Source organism: Hyaena hyaena, unplaced genomic scaffold (genome assembly GCF_003009895.1).
Source record: "Hyaena hyaena isolate Hyena2069 unplaced genomic scaffold, ASM300989v1 scaffold_145, whole genome shotgun sequence".
In the NCBI taxonomy this organism is placed as follows: Eukaryota; Metazoa; Chordata; class Mammalia; order Carnivora; family Hyaenidae; genus Hyaena; species Hyaena hyaena.
Genome location: NW_024080777.1, coordinates 2,663,338 through 2,680,771, shown reverse-complemented (window position 1 = coordinate 2,680,771; position 17,434 = coordinate 2,663,338). Strand labels below are relative to the sequence as shown.

The 17,434-nt window shown below is 38.0% G+C and overlaps 1 pseudogene; it reads right to left on the bottom strand.

Annotated features, from left to right (window-relative positions):
- Positions 1–9,026: 9,026 nt before the first annotated feature.
- Positions 9,027–9,377, bottom strand: LOC120236121 (annotated as a pseudogene).
- Between the last annotated feature and the right edge of the window lie 8,057 nt (positions 9,378–17,434).

The following is a 17,434-nucleotide window of genomic DNA, read 5'->3' as shown; positions in this document are numbered from 1 at the left end:
TTGATCAGGATAGAAAAAGTATAAGATAATTTACAAAATTTTCTGTTAAATAACCTTTATTTTACTTTTTTTTTAATGCGTATTTGCTTTTGAAAGTCAGAGCGTGAGCAAGGGAAGGGCAGAGAGAGAAGGAGACACACAATCTGAAGCCGACTCCAGGCTCCGAGCTGTCAACACAGAGCCCAAGGTAGGGCTCGAACTCATGAACTGAGAGATCATGACCTGAGCTGAAGTCAGCCACTCAACTGGCTGAACCACCCAGGTACCCTTAAACAACCTTTATTTTAGAGGCAGCTTTGAATCAGAGCTTCAATTACTCTCAATTATAATGCTTCGATAAAATATGATAGAGTGTCATGATCTAGATTTCCAAAGGAGTATTTTAAATAAATTTAAGATAGAAAAGACATTTTAGTTAAAATTTAAAAAAGGAAACTAGTTAATATTTCATTTTCCCTTTAGCACAATTTGGTATCTGCCATAGGTTTTATTATTTTATAAAAGGAGAAAGAAAAGAATGAGAGAGCAAGAATGAGAAAAAGAGAAAGAGGAAAAAAACCTAATCTCTGGTAAATACTTAAAAAATCACAGATTTGCTAATGTTATTTCACAACATAGACTTTGATATTAACTACATTAAAAAGGTACCCGGAGAGATATTTCATACTGATGGAATACAAAATGCAAACAGAAAGTACAAAAGTCATGAATGTTTACATATATTACAAGTTTGAAAAATCTGAAATAAAAATTGATGAAATTATGAGACTGTGAAGACAAAATGATCACACTGGGAAACCTCAAGTCTTCTCTGGTCACTGGATAGACCAAGCAGAGAAGACTTTCGAGTAAGGATACTGTGGACTCGAATCCTTAATTAAGAAGCTTGAGTATTCATGAGAACAAATAATCAAGAGAGATTGGATATTACTTTTTTTTTTTAAAGATGAAGAATCACAGAAATTGGCCCTGTGTTAAGTCACAAAGACTACCTCATTAACTTCTCAAGAAAAAAGATGCAAATCACTTTTCTCGGACTACTATAAAGTCAATTTAAAATCAACAACAAATAAATAATGAAAAAGCCTATGCATTATATTTCAAATGCATTTTTTTTAATGCAGTTTCATACAGTTCTTCAAATTCAAAACTCTGAGCTATACAGTGATAGGGCTATAAGTTAAGAACTATGGATGGGGTGCCTGGGTAGCTCAGTCACTTGAGCATCTGATTCTTGATTTCAGCTGAAGTCATAATCTCAGGGTGGTAGGAGCGAGCCCCACTCAGGCCCTCAGCTGAATGTGAAGCCTGCTTAGGATTCTCTCTCTCTCTCTCTCTGCCCCTCCCCACATTCTCCTCTCAAATAAAAGAAAGAACCGTGGAATGTGACCAAACTGATACTGAGAAGAAATTGTAGAACTTTTCAAAAAACTTTTTAAAATATTTATTTTTGAGAGAGAGAGAGACAAAGTGCAAGCAGGGGAGGAGCAGAAAGAGAAGGAGACACAACGCGCCAGCATGTGTGTGTGAGCACACACGCACGCGCGCACGCACACACACACACACACACAGTCCATGCTTAATTCTAAGCAAAGATGTAAATTTACTCATGCATTTAAAGAATAAACAAAACAACAATAAACAAATTACCTACCTTCCATTAACTATTTTATTGAAACATTTTCCCAGTTTCTGATCCACCTACTCAGTGATTCCTTCTCACTCATTAGTTATATAATCCACACACATTTGCTGTCATAGCGTTTGGTTTTATCCCTAAATGGTAAGTGGGAGAATCTATATTATTTGTTATATGTTAGATGATATCTGTCATTGCCTTCCTGCACACTTGCAGTCTATGTGAGGATAGATATATTTGTGTGCTTTTGTATCACATCGAATGCCCAAAGTAGAGTCTTGTGTATGGTAGATGCTTAAGTAGTGCCTGCTGAGTTTAACTGAATTCAAGTTTTGCTAAAGAAAATATGAAAAAAAGCAAGTCACAGAAAAGAAAAAGTGAAGAAATGGTAAAAGTGCATAACGGCAAGTTTCCGAAGGACATGGGACATACGTGCACCCCCAGCACCTAAAAGTTCATCAATGTCCAAACGAGTAAGTACTATGTAGGAGTTGATGTAAAATTATTTTTTCCTTTGCTCACTGCTCATAAAACATTAAGCACAACTGATAACACTGTATCTTTGTGTATATATTTTATTAGAATAGTTGTTCCCCATGGTTCTCTAGAGCCTGGAAATTGTGAAAGCAGCTGGAAAACAAGATATACTTCATTTCTGAATGCCACGATGGCTGAGGCCCACTAAATAAAAGTGGGTAGAAATGAGACACAAAACCCACTTGGCATTACTTGATTCCCACAAAGAACATGACCTTTGCTCTTAGTCCCAATCTTGGGAAGTATTTCTTTCAATGTGTTATAGTATCGTGTAGTTTTTAAAAATCAATAGGCTTTATTTTGTGAGAAATTTTATATTTACAGAGAAATTAAACAAAAAGTGAAGACAGTGTCCACAGACCCCTTCTCCCCGACACCTTAGTACAGTTTTCCTATTGTTAACATCTTGCATTAGTGTAGCACATTTGTGAGGATGGAAGGGCCAAAATTGATGCCTTATTACAACCACAGTTTACATTAAGATTCACTTTTTATGTTGTGCACTTTGTTAGGTTTTTACAAATGTACTACGTGTCCACCATTACTGTATCATACAGAGTAGTTTTACTGTCCTAAAAATTCTCCATTTTCAATGTGTTAATACCTCTCTATCCCTGAATCCTTGGAAACCACTGATTTTTTTTTTCACTGTCTCCATAGTTGTGCATTTTCCAGAATGTCATATATTTGGAACCATTTAGTATGTAGCCTTTCCATTTGGCCTCTTTCATTTAGCTGTGTGCATATAGTGCTCCTCCGTGTTTTTTTCATAGCTCATTTCTTTTTATTGCTAAATAATATCCTATTATCCTGTTATCTGGATGTGCCAGCTTGTTTATCCATTTCCCTATTGAAGGACAACTTGGTTGCTTTCATATTTTGGCAAATATGAAGAAAATTGCTGTAAAATATCAGTGTGGTTTTTGCATGGACATAAGTTTTCAACCAATTTGGGTAAATACCAAGTAGTACAACTGCTGTATTGTATGGTAAGATGATGTGCATTTCCATAAGAAAGCATCAAACTGTCTTCCAAAGTGGCTGTTCCATGTTCCTTCCCCAGAAGCAATGAATGCAAGCTCCTGTTGTTCCACAGCCTTATCACCATTGGGTATTTTGTGTGTGTGTGTTTATTTATAATTGAGAAACAAAGAGAGACAGAGCATTGGCATGGAGGGGCAGAGAGAGGGGGAGACACAGAATCTCCAGGCTCCAGGCTCCAAGCTGTCATCACAGAGCCCGACGCAGGGCTCGAACTCGTGAGCTGTGAGATCATGATCTGAGCTGAAGTCAGACTCTCAACCTACTGAGCCACCCAGGCATCCCACCATTGGGCATTTTCAAGACCTCAGGTGTTAGCTATTCTAATAGATGTGTCGTAGTATTGTATTGCTGTTTTAATATGCACTTTCCTAAAGACACAGGATATTGAGGATCTTTTCATATGCTTATTTGTCATTGCTATGCCCACATCGCGATCTCCCCCAAATCCCAAGACCACCAAGGAGTCTGAGTCACGTTTGCAAAAGCAAAGGGCGTTTATTCGGGCTTAAGCTCGGGCTCCCAGACCTCACCAACGCAGTGGATCCGTGCTGAGAGCCCCGAACAATGGAGGGGTAAGGTTTTTATTTCAGACAGGGCGGGAAAGGGGCGATGGGCGGAAACTGCAATGTGATAGGACAGGGTGGCGGCGGAGGCCGGTGCAGCGCAGAGGGATTGGTGAGTTTAAAACTAGGAGGGCCTGAGAAGCAGCGGGAACGACCGGTACTTCCCAACCCCCAGTGATTGGTTCCGGCAGGGGGAATGGCGGTTGTTTAAGCCTGCTGAGTCATGCCTCAGAAATTTGGGCCTCTTAATTTCTGGGGCCTCCTGAAGCTGGTCATGGCGCTGGTTTGATTCTTCATCATCTGTATATTTGCTCTGGTAAAAGGTGTCTGCTCAAATCTTTTGTTCATTTTTCAATTGGATCGTTCATTTTCCTGTTGTTGATTTTGAAGAATTCTTTGTATAGTTTAGATACTAGTCCTTTATTATATGTGTGCTTTGCAAACATTTTCTTCCAGGCTATGACTTGTCTTTTCATTCTCTCTCTCTTTTTTTTTTTTTTTTAAATTTTTTTAATGTTTTATTTATTTTTAGGAGAGAGAGAGAGACAGCGTGAGCAGGGGAGGGTCAGAGAGAGAGGGAGTCACAGGCTGAAACAGGNGTGTAACAGAAGTAGAAACCATAATTAAAATTTCTCCAACAAAATCAGAGTCTATAACTCCAGGAATTATGGTTAGGCCTCTTGGCCTGTGCTGCTGCAGCCCAATATGAAGCCAAAGGTGCCTTTAGGCAATGGGCCAAATATGTTTGTTCTTTTTTTTTAATGTTTTTTATTTATTTCTAGGAGAGACAGAGAGAGACAGCGTGAGCAGGGGAGGGTCAGAGAGAGAGGGAGTCACAGGCTGAAACAGGCTCTAGGCTCTGAGCTGGCAGTCAGCACAGAGCCCGATGCGGGGCTCGAACCCACGAACCACGAGATCGTGACCTAAGAGAAAGTCGGACGCTTAACCGACTAAGCCACCCAGGCGCCCCAAGTCTTTTCATTCTCTTAACTGACTTTTGCAAAGTGGAACAAAATTTTGTTAAGACTTAACTTTTTAGAGCAGTTTTAGGTTCACAGCAACATTTCAGGATGGTATAGAAATTTCCCATGTACCCCTTGGAACAATGTAGTTTTAAGTAATATAAGCTATAGGCAAATAGGGTCCAGACCCAAGGTCATACCTTATAGGGATGTGATGAGGTCCACCAAGTCACTAGGGTGCTGGTCTAGAGAAGTAATGACCCCATGCTAATGGCTGTGCATGTCTGTTTTCTCTTCCCATTTTCCCTTGTTAGCAAAAGAAACTAATTAGGGTGTTACTCTTAAAACTGGCTTCAAGCCCAAGTTTTTTAAGAGATTTTTGCTTGCAGTTTTACTGTTTCCTTTTCTTTTTGGATCAACTCTGAGTGAACTTTTTATGTTCCTTAACTCTAGGTGTGACTGAAAGCATAAAAAATCTATAGAAAAAGACCCATTCGTTTGCTTACTATTCTGCCATCAGCAGAAAATGTCACATCATGAGGCAAACCCGAAAACTGAGATTATGTTAAGGGAGGATGCTTACTGAGGTGTATCAGTGTAATTGCACCTGCATTTTATTAAAGAAACCAAAGATTAAACCATCTAACTCTTAAGTATTAAAAACATGCAAAATCGAGCCAGTAACATAAACTAGTCCCTTCCAGCCAAATGCATTTGATTTGCAAAGTGTATAAAATGTTTTCACACTCTGAAATCATTTTCAGATATTATATTCAACAATTTCCTGAAATGGTTAGCAGTTTCTTTAAAGAGATAATCACCAGCCCTTGAGCTGTATGGCATAAAAATATGTATATACAAGGACTATTTCAAAGGGCAGTACAAATAGATCTGGTTGTGTCCCACACATCATCAAACAATTGCTTTTCCTTAATACATATTCTTTTACTGGGGAAAGGCATACAACTGTAGTCCATTCTATTCTATATTTTAGGTGACTCACTCCAATCTTAACTGAAAGCTTCTGAAATAAATAATAAATTCAAGGGCAATTATAGAAGTAAATATGTATTTGCACCATTTCATTTTAGTTACAATTTGTTGAACGTTCCATTTTGAAATGGCATGAGATGGAATCCTTCTTTTGATACATGCAGTAACTAAACTCTATTTTTTAGTGTGAAGGTAGTAAAATCTCCTGAAGTTTCCCGGAAAATACATAGCTGCAGTGTAGGAAATATTCATAACGTGTTTTGTCACTAACTGGTTTCTTTTTGTGTTTCTACATCTGCATCTACCCTTTAAAATTACGTAATTCTCCCGTACCTTGTTACTCCTACGGAAATATATACTTGTGTCTTTCATGTGGATGCGACCCCAGTCAAGGTTCCAGGCATTAATCATGCTGGTTAGCTAATGCCATTTGGACAAAGATGTGTTTCAGCCCTTGTAGGAGTTTGTAAGTACCACAGACTGGGTGGCTTAAATGGCATACATCTATTGTTTCACAGTTCTGGAGGCCAGAAGTCTGAGATCGACATGTCAGGAAGGTTTAGTTCCTTCTGGGGACCAGGAAAGAAGGCTTCTTCAGCCTCCCTCGTCGGCTTGTAGATGGCCATCTTTTCTTTGTGTCTTCATCTTCATCATCTTCCTTCTGTCTATATACCTTTGTCTAAATATTCCTACTCTTATAAGGACATTAATTATATTGGGTTGGAAGCCATCCTAGTGACCTCATTTTAGCTTAATTACCTCTGCAAAGAACTTGTCTCCAAACACTGTCAGGTTGTGAGGTACTAGGGGCTCCTGATTTCACCACATGACTTTCCTGCCAGGCTACTGTTATGGGGGGAGTTGTGGGGGGTAATCTCTGTATAGGGCCTGAAACTCTTGACATTATCATGAAATTATTTGCCCTCTTAGAGGAGCCAAGTACTGATCAATTCTATCTCTTGCTTTTAAGTATGGTAGGTATCATCTATAATCCTTCTCAAAATGCAGTTGCATATAGGAACTGAGAGTGAATGAAATAAGCAAATGGCTTGTTTAAATTCCCCTTTGTTTAGCAATCAACTTGGTTTTGGTTTTGGTTTGAATGTGAGTGACACTATCTGCTTTACATTCCAAATGACACAAGAGATAATACCAGTGGGATTTCACTGTGGGTCTGTGGTTATTTTCCCAGGAAAAGGAAGAGAATATGAATACATTTTGTCACATAGTCACACAAATACAGCCAAAAGAAACTGCAACTGGATGTCTTTATCAATTCACCAGAGTCATGACAGAGGATTTTGGCAATTTCTAGGATTGAACAGTTAGTTTTACTACTATTAGTAATAGCAAAAATAATAACTCATTCATTTTAACATCAGTGATATTTTTAAAGTTCCTACTGTTATCATTCTTTCTGATGCTTAAATTTATTTATTTATTTTATTTATTTCACTTTCCCAAGTTTATTGAGGTATAAATGACAAATAAAATTGTAAGATATCTAAGTGCACAATGTGATGATTTGATATATGTAAACATTGGGTCAGGATTTCCCTCATTGAGTTAATTAACACATTCATCACCTCACATAATTACCTTTTTCCTTTGTTTGGATTTTGTTGAGAACATTTAAGGTCTACCCTCTTACCAAATTTCAATTATACACTACAGCGTTGTTAACTAGAGTCACCATGTTTTACATGAGAGCCTCAGATTTTATTCATCTTACAGCTGAAAGTGTGTACTTCTTTGATTCACCTTTCTCTATTCCCTCCGCCCCTCAGCTCCTGGCAATCACTTTTTTCCTCTTTTCTGTGAGTTTGACCTTTTTTTTTTTTGACATTCCACATGTAAATGATACCACTCACATTATATTAAAATATAAGAAGCAGAGAGTAATGGCTTAATTTCACAAGTATAGAAACTGAGCCACTGAAACATTAATTGGTTTACGTTATGTCACACAGAGTTGACATCTGAATTAGGTGTTTCTAGCTCCAAAGCTCATGCTCTACCTAATACAACAAATTGTCTTCCAGAGTCCTCTGTTAGTTGAGGGTCAAAAGACATGAATTTGAATGGAAATTATGTAATTATGTTCAAACCATAAGTCACCGTACCTGTGTAAAATATTGAACCGACAATGTCACATAAAGTTATCTCATGATTTTACCAGTCTATCATCTAACTTTTGACTTTATGATGTTTATTGCTATATGAAGATTTCTTATTTTCAAATTATGTAGCCCTATTAGTCTACATTTGTCTCATTGCTTCTGGTATGGTGGTATTGTGATGAGTGTTGATTTTCATGTGGAGAAAGAGGCTTTTCTGAATAAGCATGATTTAATATTTAAAATTTAATTTTTTAATGTTTATTTTTGAGAGAGAGAGAGAGACAGAGCATGAGTGGGGAAGGGACAGAGAAAGAGTGAGACACAGAACCTGAAGCAGGCTTCAGGCTCTGAGCGGTCAGCACAGAGCCTGATGCAGGGCTTGAACTCATGAACAGTAAGATCATGACCTGAGCTAGAGTTGGATGCTTAACTGACTGAGCCACTCAGGTGTTCCTTAATATTTAAAATTTTAAATCAAGTTGAAAGCAACACAAATAGAAGATAAAAGTGAGTAGAGTTCACACACACACACAAAAAAAGGAAAACCCAAAGAGAATTACTTACTTTCTTAGATTAGAATGATGTGGCAGAAACCCTATGTGAGGGAAATGCCCTTTCAATACTTAGGAGAAAAAAGGGAAGTGAAAATACCAGCAACTACATCTTTGAGGCATTGTGAAATTAACTAAATGCAGAATATGCTAAAATGATAAATTGCTCTAAAAAATGCAAAGTGTTATGACTCACAATGTCAGATGAAAGTAGCATCTTGAGAGAGATCCTGCCAGTGATTCTACCTGGTGTTGATTCTGCATTTCCTCCAAAGGGTTAGAAAATAAGGATGGAGGGTAATTGCGCTCTTTCTATGGCATGGTTTTTGCATCAATCAAATTTCCCAAACAACTGAGTGGAGTAAGAGCAATGTGCACCACAGCAAAGGAGTGTTTGCTACCCCTCTTTTACCTGAATTCACTTATCTGATCTCTTGTGTGACTTCACAGTCACGCCACCATCGTCTTACTTTGATCTCTATAAATAGGTTGGTTTGAGAAGTACAGTTGAATTCCTTAGCTCGGGGCCAGGGAAATGGTAAGCATTTAATACATAACAGTATGAGAGCCATTCATTTCTCTTTCTAGATTTTTTTTTAACAAGTCTACACCTTTATTTATTTCCTTTCCAGTTGGTTTAAGTCCCTGAGGGGAAGCATCACACGGAGTCTGTGGCCAATGGCTTTAGCAGGAAGGTTGCTTCGGAACTTGGCGTGAACCACGCCACTGTGTCCATGAGCACGAGTGACTTTTCCCCAGATGACTCTGGCTTTATTCGGTGCGCCGCCAGGAGCACTGCGTTGTTCTTCGCTTTGTACACATACGCGCACATCTCTTGCCTGGATAGAATTCAGTTTCATCTCGGCATAAACACCTTCAATTTTAAGCAGAACTGTGTGCTCCCACTGGTTCTGGAGACCCTGCTTATAGCCAGCGAAAATGACCTTGGACCACAGCCTTCCAGACATATTTGTCATTTTAGAAGTCCTGTTCCCAGCAGGTCCCCACAGGTTCCAAGATGACGGAATGAGCCTTTTTAGATTTTTTTGTGACAATGTTTTTTTCTCTGTTCATATTTTTGTTCTTTTTCTTTAGTTTTTTGGAGCAGCAACTTTTTTTTTATTCTTAAGTCTCATTTTTATATATATGCACCACCTTGATCATTTCACACAGATCTAAAATAAAGATTCATTCATTCATCCAGTACATGGTAAATGAGCAAACACTAAGTTTAAGAAAACTTTACGTGTGTTAGATTGCTTAATCTTCTCAAGGAACCTAAAAAGTAGACAGTAATGACTTCATTTCACAAATGACAGAAACCGAGCTACAGAGAAGTTAATTGGATTACCTTATGTCACACAGAGCTGAGACTTGAATTAGGTGTCTCTAACTCCAAAGTCCGTTGCTCTACCTAGTACAAGAAACTGATTTTCGTAGTCTTCTGCTTAGCTAGGGGTCAGATCAAAAGATTCAGATTTTAGTGGGAACTATGTAATTGTTCTTTTTTATCTCCCCCTAGAACCAGAGTTCCAAGAAGGCAAGAAATTTTTATGTGCACTTTATGGCCCCTAATAACTCCTCAATAAATATTTCTCGAATGAGTCTCTGGAATATAACATGAAGCTATATACGGTCACCAAGCTTTGTATGAAGTTGTTATCAAACCCTATAGTATACGAAATTGAGAGAAGGTAGGAAAGAGGACACCAGGTAGAGTGTTCAGAGAAGATGATATGAATCAGGTAGTGGGATCTATTGGTTGGGGAGGCTTGAACAGAGAATAGGCTGGGGAGAACTTTACATAATGCTTGTGCAAAGGCAAGAGGCTAGCAAGGTAGACCAAGTGGCTTAAACAATTCCTGTGTGTGGCTAGGGAAAGAAGCATCATACTGTAGGCTAGATTCATAGGGCCTTGAACATGAAGCAAAGTGGGTTGACCTAATCCTGTAGATGACGGAGGGTGAAAGTAAACAGGGAGTAGAGGAGTTTACTCATCTTTCAGAGCCTTTGGAGGAAAGCTTCCTTCTTTGGCCTATGGCGTTTAGGTACTGAGTGTCCACATAATCTAGATATCCTAGCTATATATCCCAGTAATACAGATGCCCAGTACCACCCAGAAATACACAGATATTAAATGATGCAAATGTCCTCAGAGAAACCACGAAAGGTAGTGGTTTTCTTACCCCTTGTAGAGTTATCTTTCTGTCCAAGGGGAAAGATTCCGTGTAGTTATTTATGACGCAGTTTTTCTGAGGAAGTACTGGCTGGGAAATCAAACTGCTTGTGTTTTGCTGGGCAATGCATTGCCAACAGGGCCCGTGCTGGGCCGCAGGGCTGTTTTCACATTCACAGAGGTTACTGCTCTCCTTTGCTTGCAGGAGTGTTGTGGTACTGCTTCTGCGGAAGCATAACAGGGCTCCTTGGCTGCTGTTCTGAGCAGAAAATCAGGAAGGAGAGGCATTATCCTCGTGAAAATGCAGTAGGCTCCATTGATTGCGTTGAACGCTAATTCATTTTGATGTATTGCAATGTATGTTTCCCTAGAGTGTATGTAGTACCTCTTGGCCATCCCATTCCAGGCCACTTAATGATTTCAGAATTGTGTTATTATATTTACTTAAGTGATTTGCATGTCTCTTTTATTTTAGCAAAAATGTCTCTTTTTTAGCAAAAATAAATTCCTCTCTCAACTATGTGTCTTTGTCAAGCTAGATCTCTCCCTTGCCTTTGAAAGTCAAATTTATGGAAATGGAACATTTGTTCACTTGTTAATGCACCCTTTAAACACAAGATCGCCAGTCTGTGAAGCTTCAGTGGAATTACTGTCCCAAAGTGGTTAGTGATCTCTCTGTGTCTCTCTGAATCCAACAGGTGATTTTCATATTTGCCTTTAGTTGACATCCTTAGAGCATTTCCCAGTTTCCTCTTTTATTCTTTTCCTCAGCTTCTTTGCCATCCAACTATCCAGGTTTCTCACATGTCTGGCTACTCTTTTCCAGTCTGTGTGTGTTTCCTTCCTACTCACTCCTCAAATACTGGTATTATGCCTTAGCGTTCCTGGTCTGATTCTCTCACTCCCCATAGTCTTTCAGAGTAATCCCATTTCTTTCTTTCTTCTTTCTCTTTCTTTCTTTCTTTCTTTCTTTCTTTCTTTCTTTCTTTCTTTCTTTCTTTCTTTCTTTCTTTTTCTCTCTCTCTCTCTCTCTCTTTCTTTCTTTCTTTCTTTCTTTCACTCCATTTCTTTCTGTATGCTACTAATTTTCAAATCCCAGTGCAGACTCTTGATTTATCTCTTAAAGTCCCAAAGGCAAAGGAACACAGTATTTCCAAATTTTAGCTCACTTTGGTTTTTGTTCTCAATCTAGCTGATAGTACTGTTTCCTAACTCATGGCTAATATTTTCCTTGCTATATTACACAGATCCTGAGAATCCTGTTTCACCTTTCAATGTCTTTGTCCATACACCCATCCCCTTTATCCCACCATGAGCTCAGCTGCATGGAACACTTTTGTAAGACATTTTTTTACACTACAGCTTGAATTATTTTCTTATTATTATCACCCAGCTTTAAAATCTTTAATGACTTCCTTTTGCTTTAGGATAACTCCCAATTGCTTAAAATTTCTTTCAATGCCCATTCTCACACTTTTGATCTCACACTGTGAGTGGACACACAGTGCGAGTGGGGGAGGAATAGAGAGAGAGGGAGACACAGAGTCTGAAGCAGGCTGCCCGCTCTGAGCTGTCAGCACAGAGACAGATCCAGGGCTCAAACTCATGAACCACAAGATCATGACCTGAGCCAAAGTCGGATCCTTAACCAACTGAGCCACCCAAGTGCCCCTGGCCTTACTGAACTTTTAACTTCACTTAAAATTATTCCATTTCAAATACCTTTACCTCCTACCAAGGCCCTTCAGGGTTGGGTCAGGAGCCTGGGGCGACCCGGTAATGTCCTCCCTGAAATGTTGTCTTGAACTTCCTCTAGTTCTGGTGGACCATGAAAGATCTGAGCTATTTTTAATCCCTCAGGGATTGCTCCATTGGTCAGTCATTAAATAAATTTGGTTGGTGGTGACCAGAATGTTTTTAAAATGAGATAGAATAGAAAATAACAGAGTGCTGGACACATAGTTGTAAGCAGTGTTTCTTGAAAACTTTGTTGAAATCCTTTTGTAAGGAATGTTAATCTCATCCTTCTTGCCAGCAATATTTTCTCTGCTTCCTTTAGGCATTGTTTCTTTTGAATGTGCACCCTATACCATCTGTAGTTCCCTTGTTACCAGTCAGAACATGAACCCAACGCACAAAGGAGAATGGAGCTGAGAGAATCACAGAGAAAGGGAGACAGAACTGCGGGAGTAGGAAAGCCATGATGCTTGCTATTCCTCAGAACTTCCAGTTGTATAATACAGTCCATGTCCTTATTTGTCAGCCAAAATCACTTAGATTTTTTGCTTGCAGAAAAACATCTAGTTGCTACTGGGCTCATCATATTATTTTATCACCATATACTACTTCCCTCAAGGTCTTCTTCGTGCTGGGATAACTGCTCTTTGGCTCACCCGTAATGTCCCTCAGCTAAGATACAGTGCTTGGCATGGAAAAGGCATTCAATTAATACTCATCACACAAAAGGATGAGGATACAGTGTGGGGAAAAAGGGAGAATGAATAAACACACTTTACAAGGTACTTAATGTTGATTAAGGCTAGGGCCTAAAATCTGAGTACACAAAGCAGTGTTAAGGGAGGTTTATAGTTATAAATGTGTACATTAAAAAGGAAGAAAGACCTCACATCAGCAAATTAATTTTATGTCTCAAGAAGCCAGAAAAAGAACAAATGAAAACCAAAGCTAACAGACCGACAGGGGATAACAAAGGTTATAGCAGGAATAAAATCAAATAGAGAATCTGAAAAAATAGGAAAAAAATCGATGAAACTAAGATTTGGTTTGCTGAAAAGATCAACAAAATTGAAAAACCCTTAGCTCAAATAACCAATAAAAAAAGACAAGGTTCAAATAACTAAAATCAGAAATGAAAGAGAGGACATTACAACAAATGTCACAGAAATAAAATATATACACAATGGAGAAGAATTCTATAAACAACTGTACACAAACAAACTGAACAATTTAGAAGACATAGAAAAAATCCTAAAAACACAGAGCCTACCAAGACTGACTCATAAATAGGAAGCTCGAACACATCAACAACAAGTTTTTGAATCAAGGACTTCCAAAGAAAGTCCAGGACCAGACTGGCTTCGTTGGAAAAGTCTATCAAACATTTGAAGAAGGATTCATACCAATCCTGCTGAAATTCTTCAAAAACAAACAGACAGACAGAAAAATGAGCAAACAAACAAAAGCAATCAAAGAGAAGAGAACATTTCCTAGCTTATTCTATGAAACCAGCCTAAGTCAGGCAAAGCCACACAAGAAAACTACAGACCAATATCCTTGATGAATATCAATGCAAAAGGCTTCAACAAAATATCAAATTGATTTTAACAGCACGTTAAAACAATTATATACTATAACCAAATAGGATTCATTCCTGGAATCCAAGAATGAGTCAAAATAAAAACATCAATTGATGTAAACACCACATTAACAAAATGAAGTTTAAAACTGTATGATCATCGGGGCACCTGAGTGACTCAGTCGGTTAAGCATTCACTTCGGCTCAGGTCATGATCTCATGGTTCGTGGGTTCAAGTCCCATGTCAGGCTCTGTGCTGAGAGCTAGCTCAGAGCCTGGAGCCTGTTTCAGATTCTGTGTCTCCCTCTCTCTCTGACCTGCCCCTGCTCACACTGCTTCTCTCTCTCAGAAATAAATAAAACATTTTTAAAATAACTATATGATCATCTAAACTGATATAAAAAAAGCATTTAATTAAATGTACACACTTTGATAATAAAAACTCTCAATAGATTAGAAATAGAAGGAAACTACCTCAAAATAATGAAGGCCATATATGAAAAGCCCATTGGTAATATCATATACAACAGTAAAAGACTGAATACCTTTCCTCAAAGATCTAATACAAGGAAAGGATACCCACTCTTTCCATTTTATTTGACATAACACTTAGGAATCTTAGAGCAATTAGGCAAGAAAATAATGCATCCAAATTGAAAGGAAGAGATAAAATGATCTCTTTTTACAGAATCCGAAAGATTCTTTTAAAAAGTCTGTTAGAACTAATTAACAAATTCAGGAAAATTGTAGGATACAAAATGAACATTCAAAAATCAGTTGTGTTTCTATATACTAACAATGAACAATATAAAAAGAAATTAAGAAAACAATAGCATTTACATTAATACAAAAATTAATAATGAAATATCAGGAATAAGCATAACCAAAGAGGTAAAGGACTTGTACACTGAAAAGCATAAACCATTGACTAAAGACCTTAAAATACACACACACACACACACACACACACACACACACACACACAAAGAAAAAAACAGCTCATGTTCAAGGATTGGAAAACCACACTGTTAAGATGTCCATACTACCCAAAATCATCTATGGATGCAATGCAATCTGTTAAAATCCCAAAGGCATTTTTTACAGATATAAAATTTCATCCTAAAATTCAAAGCACTTCAAATAGACAAAACAATATTGAAAAGAAGAACCGAATTGGAGGGCTCACACTTCCTAGTTACAAAATATATTATAGAGCAACAGTAATCAAAACACTGCGGTTCTGGCTGAAGGACACACAAATGCACAAGAGGAAGAGAATAGAGAGCCCAGAAATCAATTCTCACGTAAATGGCTAAATGATCTTCAACAAGGGTGCCAAGACCACTCAATAGAGGAAAAAAAAAGTCTCTTCAACAAATGATTCTGAGAAAACTGGATACCCATATGCCAAGGAATGAGGTGGGGTCCTTATTTTATGCCATATATGAAAATTAACCCAAAATGGATTGAAGATATAAACATAAGACATAAAACTACAAAATTCCTCAAAGGAAATAAAGGAGAAAGCTTCATGACACTTGATTTGGCAATGATTTCTTAGATATGACAAAAAAGCACAGGGGACCACAGCAAAGACAAACAGGGCCACATCAAACTTAAAAATTGTGCACATCAAAGGACATAATCAATAGAGTGAAAAGCAACCTATGGAATTGGAGGAAATATTTACAAATAATATCTGTGATAAGGGGTTAGTATCTGCAATATATAAGGAACTCAAACAACTCAGTAGTAATAGTAATAATAATCTGATTAAAAATGTACAAAAGACTTGAATAGACATTTCTCCAAAGATGATCTATACTTGGCCAACAAGTATATGAAAAGGTGTTCAGCATCACCAATCATCAGAGACATGCAAATCAAAACCACAATGAAATATCACCTTACACCTATGAGAGGGTCTACTATAAAAGACAAACAAACGGAAAATAACAAGTGTTGGTGAGGATGTGGAGAAATTGGAACCTTGGTGCCCAATTAGTTGGATTGTAAAATGGTGCAACCAATAGGGCAAAGAGTTATGTAAGCTCCTAAAAAAAGTAAAACTACCATATGATCCAACAACTCCATTTTGGAGTATGTAGCTAAAGAATTAAAAGCAGGGTCTCAGATATTTGAACATCCATGTTCATAGCATAACTAGTCACAATAGCCAAGAGGTAGATACAATCCAAATGTCTATTGATGGATGGATGAATAAACATAATGTATTAGGTACACATAATGGAGTATTCTTCACCCTAAAAAATGAAGTAATTCTGTCATATGGTACATCACAGATGAATCCCCTTTAGACATTATTATAAGCAGAAAAAAACCAATTGTAACAAGACTAATACTCTAAGATTCCACTTAAATGAGGTATCTAAAGGAGTCAAATACATAGATAGAAAGAGAAGGTAGTAAGGCAGTTATCGGGGGGAGGGGAGGGGGAAAAGGGACCCTGTTGTTTACTGGGTAAAGAATTTCAGATCTGCAGGATGAAGAAGTTCTGAAGATCTGTTTTCAAACAATGTGAACATACTTAACATTACTGTACTGTACACTTAGCATCTTGTTAGATGGTTTAAAAAAATGGGTACACCAGGGTGTGACTACATTTCTACAGAGATGGTTTTAAAGATGGAACTTCAACTGAAAGTTATGCTGTGAGACGCTGTTGCAGACTAGCTGCCCAAGAACCTCACACTGGCCCAGAAATGCCCTTAGTGACATCTTGGAGGGACGACTGGATTTTCTGGATGGCTGGGATTAAGATTCTGACAGCCTGTTTCTTTCCAGAGTGGCTTAAGCAGGGACAATCTCCTCTGGACAATGTCACACACTCCTGTATATTCCTAGATCATCAAGACTGGACTTGTCCAAGCTTCCCTGTAGATTCTCATCTTTAGTTCCATCCTTAGCTCATTCTTAGCTGTGTCTAGATGCTGCCCATGATAGGCCATGGTCCATCTCTGAATCTCAGCACACCACCTGCATCCTGCAGCTGTGGGAATCACCACAGCACAGCCTTCGTCTGGAAAAAACAAATGTGTAGATGAGGATTTCATATGGCTGAAGGCCTCACATAGCATAAGGCAGTAAGTTTCTAGGTAAAGCATATTTTTAAAAAATCAATGGGAATTTCTCAAATGCTTCAGGCTTTCCATTGAGAGGGTGCTTTGAGTTACTGTTTACAAGATGTGAAGCAGAACTGGTTTAATGGTGGTATCTGGACAAAATATGCCAGTAAATAAAGTACATGATAATAGTTGCAATGTGTAATTTACACATGAGAGGGAAAGTTACAAAGCTATCTACTAGTATTTATTGAATAGTGTGTTCAAATTTAGTGGATGGTTAATTTACCTTAAGTAAATTTGTGATGATAAATGTACCATATGCTCATTGTTCAAAACTCAAGACATGTAGCAAGTTTTAAAGAAGAAAATGTAAATGATTCCCCTTCCTGGGAAATGGGAGCTAGATTATAGCGTTGAGAGAAATTAGGGATTTTCCTCACAGGAGCA